The sequence below is a fragment of the Mustela nivalis genome, assembly GCF_964662115.1.
Source record: "Mustela nivalis genome assembly, chromosome: 10".
In the NCBI taxonomy this organism is placed as follows: Eukaryota; Metazoa; Chordata; class Mammalia; order Carnivora; family Mustelidae; genus Mustela; species Mustela nivalis.
Window position 1 is genome coordinate 73,005,615 of NC_139029.1, and position 14,224 is coordinate 73,019,838.

A 14,224-nucleotide genomic window follows, 5' to 3' on the forward strand; every position below is an offset into this window, starting at 1 on the left:
GGAGAGATCAAAACCAATACCAAGGAAATACAGGTAATTGTTAGAACTATATGCCAGCAAATTAGGCAATCTAGAAGAAATGGATGCATTACTGGAAACTTACAAAGTTCCAAGACTGAAACAGGAAGAGGTGGAACATCTGAACAAACAAATAACCAGCAAGGAAATTGAAGCAGAAATCAAAACCTCCCAAAAAACAAGAGTCCAGGGCCAGATGACTTCCCAGAGGAATTCTACCAAACATTTAAAGAAGAAATAATACCTATTTTACTGAAGCTTTTTCAAAAAATAGAAATGGAAGGAAAACTTCCAAACTCCTTCTATAAGGCCAGTATTACCTTGATCCCAAAACCAAACAAAGACTCCATCAAAAAGAATTACAGACCAATATCCCTGATGAAGGTGGACACAAAAATACTCACCAAGATACTAGCCAATAAGATCCAACAGTACATTAAAAGGATTATTCACCATGACCAGGTGGGATTTATTCCTGGAATGCAAGGGTGGTTAAACATTAGCAAATCAATCAATGTAATAGAGCAGTTAATAAAAGACAAGAATCATATGATCCTCTCAATAGATGCAGAAAAAGCATTTGACAAAATACAATACCCTTTCTTGATTGAAACTTTTCAGAGTAGAGGGATAGAGGGAACATGCCTCAATGTCATAAAAGCTATCTATGAAAAGCAAATATCATTCTCAGTGGGGGACAATTGAGAACTTTCCCCTTAAGGTCAGGAACATGACAGGGATGCCCACTCTCACCACTGTTGTTCAGAATAAGTACTAGAAGTCCTGGCCTCAGCAATCAGACAACAAAAGGAAATAAAAGACATTCAAACTGACAAAGAAGTCAAACTTTCTCTCTTTGCAGATGGTATGATACTTTGTGGAAAATCCAGTGGGATGCCTGGGTTGGGTCTGTCAGTTAAGCATCTGCCTTGGCTCAGGTCATGATCCTGGGGTCCTAGGATGGAGCCCCACAGCAGGATCCTTGCTCAATAGTGGGCTCACTTTTCTCTCTCCCTCTGCTGCTCCTCCTGCGTATTCTTTCTCTCTCTTTCTCTCTGTCAAAAAAATAAATAATTAAAAAGAAAGAAAAGAAAACCTAAAAGACTCCATCCCCAAATTGCTAGAACTCACACAGTGATTCAGCAATGTGGAAGGATGCCAAATCAATGCACAGAAATCAGTTGCATTTGTATACATTAACAATGTGTCTGAAGAAAGAGAAATTAAGGAATCCCTCCCAGTTACGATTGCATCAAAACTCCCAAGATGCCTAGAAATCAACCTAACCAAAGAGGTTCAATAATCTGTACTCTGTAAACTACAGAACACTTACGAAAGAAATGGAGGAAGACACAAAGAGATGGAAAAGCATTCCATGCTCATGGTTTGGAAGAATAAACATTGTTAAAATGTCTGTGTTTCCCAGAGCAATCTACACATTCAGTGCAATCCCTACCAAAATACCATTGATATTTTTCACAGAGCTGGAGCAAACAATCCTAAAATTTGTATGGAACCAGAAAAACCCTGAATCGTGTTGAAAAAGAAAACCAAACTGGGGGCATTGCAATGCCTGACTTCAAGCTCTGTTACAAAGCTGTAATCATCAAGACAGTATTGTACTGGCACAAAAGCAGACATATAGATCAATAGAACAGAAGAGAGAGCCCAGAAATGGACCCTCAACTCTACGGTCAACTAATCTTTGACAAAGCAGGAAAGAATAGCCAATGGAAAAAACACAGTCTCTTCAATAAATGTTGCTGGGAAAACTGGACAGTTACATGCAGAAGAATGAAACTGGACCATTTGCTTACACCATACATAGGCAGTAACCTCTTCTTAGTCACAGCAGCTTCTTTCAAGACATGTCTCTAAAGACAAAAGAAGCAAAAGCAAAAATGAACTATTTGGACTTCATCAGGTTAAAAAGCTTCTGCACAGTGAAGGAAACAATCAACAAAACTAAAAAGCAACCTATAGAATGGGAGAAAATATTTGCAAATGACATAGCAGATAAAGGGCTGATACCCAAGATCTAAAAAAAAACTTCTCAACTCAACACCCCACCCAAAAAAGATCCAGTTGAGAAATGGGCAGAAGACATGAACAGACACTCTTCAAAGAAGACATACAAATGGCCAAAACAAACACATGAAAAAATGCTCCACATCACTCGTTATCAGGGAAGTGCAATTCAAAACCACAATGAGATACCATCTTACACCAGTTAGAATGGCCAAAATTAATAAGACAGGGCACAATAAATGTTGGAAAGGATGTGGAGAAAGGAATTGTTGGTAGGAATGCAAGCTGATACAGCCACTCTGGAAAACAGTATGGAGGTTCCATAAGACATTAAAAATAGAGCTACCCTATGACCCAGCAATTGCACTACTGGATATTTACCCCAAAGATACACATGTAGTGAAAAGAAGGGGCACATGCACCCCAAAGTTCATAGCAGTGATGTTCACAATAGCCAAACCATGGAAGGAGCTGAAATATCCTTCAACAGATGAATGGATAAAGAAGATGTGGTTTATATCTTCTGGAATGGAATATTACTCGGCCATCAGAAAGGATGAATACCTACTATTTGCATTAACATGGATGGAACTGGAGGGTATTAAGCTAAGTGAAATAAGTCAATCAGAGATAAAATAATTACCATACAAGTTTCACTAATATGTAGAATATAAGGGATAGTGCAGAGGACCATAGAGGGAGGGAAAACTGAATGGGAAGAAATCAAAGAGGGAGACAAACCATGAGAGACTCTAGACTCTGGGAAACAATTTGAGGCTGAAGTAGGGAGGGGGTGGGGAAATGGGGGAAACTGGATAATGGGCATTAAGGAGGGCATGTGATCTGATGAGCACTGGGAGTTATACGCAACTAACAAATCACTGAACACTACATCAAAAACGAATGGTGGACTATATGTTAGCTAATTGAACTAAGTAAAAAAAATATAATTTTTTTAAGAAGTATAAACAATGGCAATATAAATTTAAAAACCCAATCTTTTCTGATGATAATTTTCTGTAAACTCCTAGATGAACTGTTGTTGTTCTGTATGCCCAGAAACAGCCATCTGTTGAAGGGAGGATGGTACTTGATCTGAGAGGCCATCAGAGAAATGAACCTCCCTTTTTGAAAATCTGTTTGCATATGGGCGTGAAAACATTTTAAAAGATTTTGCTTGAGAACTGTGAGTTTAAACTGACCTCACACATCATCATTCTAGCATATGTGTCCAAGGGATGTAGTTAGATATCAGTATATTTTAAGTGCACTGAGATATAGGCTTTTTCATTGGGAGACAGCCATTCTGGTTTTGCCTAGTGTTTCCTATAACAGGCTAAACATTATGGTCACCTGGCAGGAGTGTGGGTTGTTTAGAAAATACTGCCACTTGGGCACTCTTTAGATTAATTAAATCAGATGAGGGCAGGAGAGGGAATTATTGGTACTTCCTCTACAGCTAGGTTGAGAACCAGTGGTCTATCATAATATACATTACAGAGATGACTTGAGGTCATGGATGAAAACTGTCTCCCTGCACCTTTTTAAAGGACCAGAAGAAGACCTGTCTTTCTCCATGCAGTGTTCATTCCATCCCACTTGCTGCTGCTCAGGGTTATGTGATATGATGGGAGGCTGTCACCTCCCAGCATCCTCTAGTTCAAGTGGAGAAGCTGAACTCCCGCAGAACTGAAACCAATAACTGGTCCCTCCTGGCTAGACTATCAGGCCACCTTCTTCCTTATCTCTCCATTCTTCCAGCGCTATTTTGAATTAGAGATGGAGAACTTTAGGCTTATGGGTAAGTTGCATGTAGCAGAAGGCTTAAGAATAAGCATTTCTCATTCTCATCACTGCAGGGCAGTGAGTTCAAGAGCAAGCTCTCAGCTGCCTCTCTCAGCCTCAATCCCTGACTCTCCTTCTACCCTGCTGTCTCCCTTATGGAAGCTGAAAGAAACTAAGGACATCAACACTGCCACAAAGGAAATGAGCAGATGATAAAACCTGGGACACCAAGGAAAAGGCTAGAGAGGCCAAACAAATATGAGACAAAGTAGATTTCACAGCAATTAATACCATGAAGAAAGAGAAGGTCCTTTCACCATGAGAAGCTGTCTGTTCATCAGGAGGACATCAAAATAAAAAATGCTTATGTGTCAAAAACAGAGCTTCAAGATGGAGGAAGCAAAATCTGACAGAACGTCCAGGAGAAATAGACAAATTGGTAATTATAGATGGAAATTTCCATACCTCTATCTCAATAACTGCTAGGAGAAGCAGATGGAAAATCAGCATATAGAAGACCTGAAGAACTTTATTGACTAACCTGTCCTGATTGATACTTATGAAAGATTTCACCCAACAATGGCAAAATACATATTCTCTTCAAATGAACATAGAACATTTCCCAAAGTAGAATACATAATGGGAGGAAATAAAACATGTTTTAATAATTTATTTTTTTAAATAATTTGGCTAGATTATTTTAGTGAAGTTTCTTTCCCCCTCACTGTGAAGTGTCTGGTATCAGTCCTCAGACAGCCCATCCTTGGCCTTGCACACAGTCACCCTGGGACGGCAGAGATTTTATCAGGCTTTTCTTTGTCTCTTTCCCTAATCTCTCTGTCTTCCATTACTGGTATCACAACCAGCTGGCAAAGCTCCACTAATTTCCAGCTGATGGCTCTATGGTTTTTGACAGTGCCTTGGGAAATTATTGCTCCAGTCCGATCTAATCAAACTCAGGGAAGTATCATTTTTGAGGCCAGTTTTTGGGGTTCTGAATGCAGAAAGGCTCTTAACCCTTTTTTTCTGGTTCTCTCTGATGAATTAGCTGGCCTATGCTGCTTTTATTTAAGAGGAGTATATAATTTCTTAATTGATTACTACCCAAATTGCCATTGGTTTTGACAGTATTCTTAGGCTGGGACTCCCCTAAAATTGGTTCCAAACAAAGTCAGTTCCTCTGGAGAGAGTTTCAGAGTCTCCCCCCCAACTTAATTTTTTATTTTTATTTTATTTTTTTCCACCAAACTTAATCACTAAGTTGTACAGACTTTCTCCTTTTGATGTAAGCCTTCTCACATTTGTGGCTAGGCTCAACTAGTTTCCCAGAGAGATATATATCAAAAAAGATTGAGCAAAAATCTGGCTCTTTTTTTATATCAGTTCTTTGCATGAAGGCTCCAAGTAAGATGCTCTTCAGTGTGGCCAAATCAATTCAAGATTGTTCTGTCAAGATTTAAAGTTCCTGTGTATATTAACTCAAACAGTTTCTGAAATCCATCAGCCTTCACCCGACTCTGATCAAGGAAGGCATTATTCTCAGAAGTGCTTCGTAGATCACACCAAAATACTCACTAAATGAAGCAAACATATTCCTCTGAGCTTTACTGGAATTCCCTAATCACTACGGTGCAGTCACAAAGAAAACCTGCTTCCTGTTGTTTGTTCATTCTCTCTAAAAGGTGCTCACAGTGGTGTGAAAACTGCGTTTTGATATCAGTGTTCTACTTTTGTTCTAGAGCAATTTTACTTTTGTTCTAGAGCAACCCATAATCTAGAGGGTTATGGACCCTCCCCTCTCTCCACACAAAATCTCTGAGCTTTGGTCCAGGGAGGATAGAAGTGGTGAGATAGTGGCCCACTTCCCTCTGAGTGACACCTCTGCTTTAAAGCAGGGTGCTGGGCAAGGCCAGTAGCCAATTGTTTTCTCTCCTTGTTCTCCTGAAGTGGAACCTCTGCCCCGTGAGTGAACCATGAAATTGTGATCAGGATTCCAGTATTCTCCACCTGCTGCATGGGCCATAGCTCTTCTACCCAATCAGTGGAGAATGGGTAGAGGGAAGAAGCCCCTCACTTCTTAGCTGCACTCATTAGGAAATTAACCTCTGCCACTCAGAGCTGAGGGTGATGAAGAATGGTGGTGGTCTACCCCTCTCCATGCGATATGTTGTCCCTTGACTGGAAGCTGAGGGTAGGGAGATCCTTGTTTTCTTGGTCACACCTACCCAAAATGGATGTTGAGCTGGGAGTGGTTGGCGGGGGATGGTGTGGGTAATGGCTTGAGTGCCATGGACTCTCATTGTTTTTTCCAAAATTTGGTAAAATTTCTTAAATAATTATTTATTTGCTCTATGTCCCTAGGGCAGCGTCCAGAGGCTTTAAATGGTTGCTTTTTAAACAATTTTAAACATGATTGTTTTGCTGGAAATTCAATGCCATTCCAGAAGTTGAATTCAACCATTTAAAAAATAGTTTAGTGTAGGGGCACCTGGGTGGCTTAGTCGTTAAGTGTCTTCCTTCAGCTCAGGTCAGGATCCCAGGGTCCTGGGTTAGAGCCCTGCATGGGGCTCCCTGCTCTGCTGGGAACCTTCTTCTTCCTCTCCCTCTGCTGTTCCTTCTGCTTTGGTCTCTTTCTCTGTGTCAGATAAATAAATAAAATCTTTTTAAAAAAATAGTGTAGTAGTATCAAGAACAGAGAAAGATCTTTTCGTGTCTCACAGGAAGTGGCTTCATAAGCCCACAGCTGGAAACAAAGGTGAGATAAATGTTTGCCATTCTCAGCTGAAGAAACACCAAGCTTTTCTCACCAGCCATCTCCCCGCAGAGGCACAACTGGGACCACTACCCTTTCTCCTCCTCCACTATCATTTTCCAGGAACCACAACAATATCGTCAAAGGACTGCCACCAAGCATTCACTAAAAAGCAGTCACCTAACGGATGTAGCTAGATGAAGTTTTTCAGGAGTTGCCATGCAACTCTTTCCTTAGGGCCTGTTTCTGTTCCAAAATATGACTTATTGTCATGAAATCCATGTCTGTTCTTCAGTTCTTCCTTCCTTTCTAGGGAGTGCTTAGAGACCCAACAGATAGAAAGTAAAAGAAACTTGGAATGTTTCCCTTCTCCCCTGCCCGGTCCTCACAAAACAAGAGAAATAAATTCAAGGAGAAGCAGTATACTTGTGGGAAAGTATACCATTTCTTTTGGAGGTATTCAGCAAAATCATAAATGATAAAAAAATATTTTATCCTTGTATGCTTTGACCCTTATTTGGGAAAGAAGAACATAGAAATCATTCTGTTTCTTATTTCATTTCATATCAGAGGGAGAGAGAGAGAAAGGTGCATGAACATAAGCCAGGGAACTGCAGACAGAAGGAGAAGCAGGCTCCCTGCTGAGCAAGGAGCCCAAAACGGAGCTCAAGCCCAGGACCCTGGGACCATGACCTGAGCTGAAGGCAGACACTTAACCGACTAAGCCACCTAGCTGCCCCCAGTCATTCTGTTGCTTTAAAAGCCTGAATTAGAATGTCTTGGACAGGAAGCTATGGAGTAATACTTACCCTCTTAAACCCACTCCCACAGCAAAACACTTGATACCTTCTGATTATCAAGCAAGCAAGAAATAGGCATTGTGATATTTCCTCTAAATATATTAGCTTTTATCTGTTTAATGACCTTGGGTAGAATTGCACTGGTCAAACTGAAGAACAGACATGCATTTTTATGATGAAAAATCATATTTTGGAACATAAAACAACTCTCAAAAACTTAAAAGGATTAAAATCATACAGAATATGTTCCCTGACATAAAAAAATTAGATTAAAAATTAATTTCAAAAATCAATAAAATGCAAAATATTTGGAAACTAAGCAAGCACACTTATATAACTCTAGAGGTAAAAGTAAATCACAAGGGTAAGCTAGAAAGTATTTTAAAAATAAAGCATATCAATATTTGAGGAGTGTGATTTATGCAATGATTATAGAGAAATTTGGAACTTTAAAACTTCATAACATACAAAAGAATTAAAATCACTGATCCAATTGATGTCCTAAGAAATAAGAAGGAGAAAATTAAATGCAATGTATATAAAAGAAAGAAAATTATAAAACAAAACTTAGCATGGTCAAGAAAAAGTGAAGAAAGCACAAATCATGTGTAAAGCATGAAACTGAACATATTGTGAGATACCCTGCACAGTTGTGAACCTAATGGAGAAATTTCATAAACATCTATTTATTATTATGCCAATAGACAACCCGGATGAAATAGATTCCTTGAAAATTACAGCCTAACAAAAGTGATGCAAAAAGAGAACATTTGAATAACTGTATATAAACTAAAATTAATTTCAGAATGAAACCTTCTCAAGAAAACATCTTAATGAGCAGATAGATTTATTGGCAAATATTATCAAATTTTGAAAGAAAAATAAAACCAATCATATACTACATTTTTCAAAAGATGTTACAAGAATTTCCCAAGTCATTTTTGGGGCCAGCATAAAACTAACCCCTAACTATGATAAGAACATTACAAGAAAATAAAATGAGACAACAAACCTCTGAAGAACTTTTACTACAAAAATCCTTAACAAAACATTTGCAAATTGAAAGCAGCAAGATAAATTAAATGTATTTTATCATGACCCAGTAGAGTTTCCCGAAGAAAACAAGATTGATTTTTCATCCAAAAATCAACAAATGCAATTCACAAAATTAAGAGACTAAAGAAGAAAATGGATGCAGAAAAAATATTTGAAAAAGTCGGCACGTAATCTTAACTGAGGAAGAATGAAAATCTGTAGGCAAAATGGGAAAAGAGCACTTTCTAAATTGGATAAATGTTATTAGTGAAAACCTAAAATGAATATTCTACACCACAGTGAACTATTGAATATTTTCCATCTTCTATCAGGAGAAAAAAATGATTTTTCTCACCACTTTGATTAAGCCTTACACTAGAGATTCTCACATAAGGCAAAGGGGGAAATGGTGTAAAGATTTTAAGAAAGAAGCAAAGCTGTCTTTATTTACAAATAAAGTGATTCTTTTGCCTCAAGGTAGTCTCTTCACTTTATCAAACACATAGCCTCTGGGAGCACCTGGGTGGCTCAGTTGATTAAGGGGGTGCATTTGGCTCAGTCGTGATCCCAGGGGTCCGGGGATCAGGCTGAATGTCAGGTTCCCTGCTCAGCAAGCAAGTCTGTATCTGCCTCTCCCCACCTCTGGTGCTCTCTCTTTTGCTCTCTCTCTCAAATAAATAAAATCTTTAAGAAAAAAACATAGCCACTAACAATCTGCATTTCATGTATTCAAAGAGACAACAGGAACAGATGGAGATTGGGGCCTTTTCTAGTCCAAATATATTAGGGAAGGGATTCATTAATTCATGTCTGATCAAGGACTTTTCCTTGATCAGTCAATGGGGCCAAGAGTGGGCACTATATTCAATCTAGCCTGGTGCAAGTGGCACACACACTAAAAAAGTGTCAAGAGATAGGATTATATCGTCTGATGTAAGAAGAACTCAATTCAATAACAGTTTTGAAGCCACACTTCCAAGAACATTCCAGAATTGGTATATCAGTCAGCAGTCATGAAAACAAATTTCATTTGTTGAAACAATTCATTTGCAGAATTGATAGAGGACCTGAGACCAAAAGCAGGGCCTCATGAAGCAACCCAAGGCTAAGTCAACTGCATGGAGAAGGCTAGAGAAACAAGTGATAAGATGGTGATGGGAAGCCCAGAGGCCTGGGCCTGAAGGCAGAGTACCACACAGGGCCTGTCTTTTGGGAGTTGGAGCTTTCAGAAGATGACCCTGCTTCCAGATATTAACTGAAGCAAGCAAGATAATCACTAAGACTTAAGATGGAAAGCTGCTTAGAGTGTTTACTTAAGGTCAGAAACCTGTTGTGCTAGTCTTACTCTGGGACTCTGCGATTCAGAACTATCAGGCCCAAGCCCTGCTCTGTGAGGGAACATGCATATTGTACTTGCTTCCCCCAGTCCAGTCATATAGAGCCTTGCATCAGACTAGTCTGATGCATCCTAGTCAATGTCTAGTCAATGTCATCCTACTACTTGGGAACCTCTCTGTGGTTTTTTCCCATCAGATCCAAGAACACATTTTCAGCAAAAGTCTACTTTCTTGGCAGTGAGTTACAGGAGAGATATTTATTACCCCTTGAAATGATAAACAAGTATTACCCTTACTTGTTCAAGCAACTGTTCATCTCTTTATTCATTTTTTCAATCACCATGCACCTTGGGTTTTACTACGCTTTCATGGTAATGTGTTAGGTTTTTAGGACTCAAAAATGAATATCTCTTGAAGAAGCATGTAATTTTATTTCCAGGAAATATAAATTAGATTGAAGCAAAATGTAAGGAAAAACTTGGTTCCTATTCCAACAGATAATCACTAGCCAGAAAAGAAAAAAAAAAAAATTCACTTCTTATTGTTAGATAGCATCCTCTATTTTAAAGTCCCTATATAGTGTAAGCTTCATGAAAAAAATAACTTTACCTATAATATTTCTTTCTTTCTAGGGATCAGACAATGATAAGTATAGAATGAGAGCTAAGCAGACAGTCCAAATAAAGGAATAGTTAAAGCATATGAAAATTACATGTATAAAATTATTCATTAAAAATATTAAAAACATTTTTATTTTTTTTCTTTCAAAGATTTTATTTATTTATTTGAGAGAGAGAGAGAGAGCACACAAGCATGAGCAAGGGGAGGGGCAGAGGGAGAGGGCGAAGCAGGCTTCCCACTGAGCAGGGAGCCCAAGGACACAGGGTTCTGTCTCAGGACCCTGGGATTATGACATGAGCCAAAGTCAGACACTTAACCTACTGAACCACCCAGGAATCCCCAAAGCATTTTTTTCTTTTTGTTCTTTAATTCATGGTGTATTGGTTTCCTATTGCTGCTGTAAAAATTACCACAAAATTAGTGGCTTAAAATAACACAAATTTATTCTTTTGCAGTTCTGAGAATCAGAAGTCAAATGTGGGTTGATAGGGATGCTTTCATTCTTGAAGCTCTCAGGGAGAGTGTCTCCTTACCTTTTGAAGCCTCTGAAGGTACATTCTATTCTTTGGCTCAACCTGCATTTTCAAAGACAAGGGGTAGTCCCTCCCAAACTCTCTATAGTCATCTCACTTTTTCCTGACTTTTACTCTCCCTCTTAAAGGACCTTGTGATTACACTGGGCCCATCTGAATCATGGACCCATCTCAAAATCCTTAATTTAATTACATCTGCAAAGTCCTTTTACCGTGGGAACCTATTTATAAGTTCTGGAAATTATATGATAACATCGTTGGTGAGTCATTATTCAGCCCCACCACATAGGCTGCCTCTAGTCTAAGGGATTGGAACATCTCTTTGATTCACGCTCTCACTGGGGCAGGAAATTCTATAGAATAGCTTGCTTTTCCAAGTCTCCAACTTATTGGCCTCATGTTCATTATGGTGGCCTCTTTTAAGAGAGAAATCTCTTACTCTTCATTCTGAACACTTGAAGTCATAGCTGGATAAAGCAGTTGAAAATCTCTGGAGCAGATGTGTTAACATCCTCATAGAGGCACAGCTACTGTGACATCTAAGGTCACAGGGGAGGAGAATTCACCAGAAATATTTCTTTGGTTCCACCGGTCTTTTTTTTTATTATTATTTTTAAAGATTTTATGTATTTATTTATTTGTCAGAGAGAGAGAGAGAAAGCACAAGCAGGCAGAGGCAGAGAGAGAAACAGGCTCCCTGCTGAGCAAGGAACCCCACATGGGACTCGATCCCAGGATCCTGGGATCATGACCTGAGCCGAAGGCAGCAAGCGGCCTAACCGACTGAGCCACCCAGGCGTCCCTCCACCAGTCTTTAAATTGCTTTGGAGATCTTAGTCTGGTCTCTTAGTCTAAAATGCAAAGTAGCTATTACACTGTAATTCTTACAACTGAAATTTACTATGCATCATTCTTTGGTCTTTTAAAAGCTATTTTAGCACATTTGACTTCTGAACATACTCTGAGAGAATGCACAGAAAAATGTTCCCTGTACTCAGATGAACTTGATTGTCTAATTGGAAGCAAATACTAGATCCTAGTTAGTTGTGCTGAGGAAGAACTCTCTTTATTACCAGGACCCATGTGTCCCACTTTAACAGGGGACTGACATTATGATTCTAGCTAGTATCTTGGTATCCATGCCAATTTGGATCTCAAATCAAAAGTTTTTAAATGTTTCGGTATCCCCATCTCCCCAGGCTTGTCTACCTGAGTAAATGACCCAGGGTCTGCTAGAGGGAGGGCAGAAGAAATCATTTTCATTATTCTTGACCTGAAATTTCAGGGCCCTTTTTCCTGAGGACCTGGGTTTACCCCAGGTGATGAATTCAGGGTATGAAACTGGCTCACATCACAGCTGGGGGTTGTCACACTTGAATGGGTCTATAAATCAACAGCTTCCTCATAAACTGACTTCATTGATTTTTTTCTCTCTATCCCTCTTGACCATTGTCTTCAATTCATCATCTGAATTCTTCGTGGTCAGGTCTATCAGGCTGTCCCTCTAACCTTGCTGCTCAGCTCTTCCTGTATCAGCTTGACTTCTGATGTTCAAGTGCCAACACTTGTCCTCCATGTGTCAGGGTGCCTCATCCCCGGCACTACTGGAATTCCAGTTCTGCGATAGAGGTTGTCCCATCTGCCCTGAATATGGGAGAGATGCCACTACTGAATGTTTTAGGGGGGGGGGACCCTTTTCACCCACATGTTCTCGTTTTCTGGTAATTCTGCTTATAACACTTTAAAGGTGTAATTCAGGGATGGAAAATAGAAGCCACTCTAGCTGAGATTTCAGAGGGTCACCAGGAACTTGATAACTTTGTTTTAAAGTGAATATAGGGATTAAAAAACCAAGGCCAAAGTGGAAACAAGATTAGGATGCAATTTTGGTGTCTTCCACTACTCTGATTCTTCGCCTGAAGCCCCTCATTGGATTGCCTGATGTGACTTGTAGGAGCAATGAGCAAGTTATCATTAGTGGTCAATTTCACATTCCTATTAGTTTTTAGAAGTAGTATTACAGTATACTTTTCTTTTCTTGTTTATGAATAGGTAATGTAAGCTTCCTTTACAAAATTTATGTTTTCCTCTCATTCTTAATCCCATGCAGTTCTCCCCAGAAGGAACCACTGTTACTATTTCTCATGAGTTTTTTTCTATAGAAACCATACTACCTATATATATGATATTGCATCTCATTTTTTTCTCCTTAAAGTATAGTTTGAAGATTGCTCTATGTTAGTGTATGTAAACCCTGTTGTCAGATTATTTAACAACCATGCAGAATTCTACTCCATATATGTATTACTTTATACTACCACTTATATTTATAAAAATTTACATTTGTATTACCGGTCTTTCCATTAAGAGCAGTGCCACAGTGAATCTCATTTGTGTTTGTGTGTGTATGTAACTTTGCACATGTATTTTTCTAAAAATGAATATGCTATATCAAGGCACAACTGCATTAAAATATAAGAAATATTAGGACAGCCTCTCAATAGAAGTGATACAGTTTGCATTCCCATGTGAGAGAGACTCTTTTCCTTTAACTTTCAATCTGAGAAGTGAAAGATTATAGCCAGTGGTTTCAGTTTCACTTCTGTAATTGTGAGTAAAGCTGAATATCATGTATTTTTCTGTTTGTTTTATTTTCTATTAACTACTCACATGCTGAGTTTTATTTCTTTTATATTGTAGCATAGAAACATACCAGTTGAAAATATATTTTCAGAGTGCTGTTTGTCTTTTGACCTTTTTTTTGTATTCTTTTTTTTAAATTTCTTTTCAGCATAACGGTATTCAGTGTTTTTGCACCACACCCAGTGCTCCATGCAATCCGTGCCCTCTCTAATACCCACCACCTGGTTTACCCAACCTTCTACCCCCCGCCCCTTCAAAACCCTCAGATTGTTTTTCAGAGTCCATAGTCTCTCATGGTTCACCTCCCCTTCCAATTTCCCCCAACTCCCTTCTCCTCTCTATCTCCCCATGTCCTCCATGCTATTTGTTATGCTCCACAAGCTCCACAAATAAGTGACTTTTGAGGAAGTGGTGATGCAACATGGGGGCTTAAGTGGGTAGGAGAAAAATCAATGAAACAAGATGGGATTGGGAGGGAGACAAACCATAAGTGACTCTTAATCTCACAAAACAAACTGAGGGTTGCTGGGGGGAGGGGGTTTGGGAGAAGGGGGTGGGATTATGGACATTGGGGAGGGTATGTGCTTTGGTGAGTGCTGTGAAGTGTGTAAACCTGGTGATTCACAGACCTGTACCCCTGGGGATAAAAATATATGTTTATAAAAAATAAAT

The 14,224-nt window shown here is 39.1% G+C and overlaps 1 long non-coding RNA gene across 3 annotated transcripts in view; it reads left to right on the plus strand.

The window, feature by feature from the left end:
- Positions 1–14,224, plus strand: part of LOC309843274 — a 125,235-nt gene that overhangs the window by 98,002 nt on the left and 13,009 nt on the right. Inside the window, exon 1 of one of the 3 annotated variants that reach the window (XR_014300035.1) lies at positions 10,841–10,927. The exons of the other annotated variants lie outside the window; for them this stretch is intronic. This is a non-coding gene — a long non-coding RNA (uncharacterized lncRNA). Of the gene's footprint in view, positions 1–10,840; positions 10,928–14,224 lie in introns of those variants that run through there. 3 annotated transcript variants of the gene reach the window in all.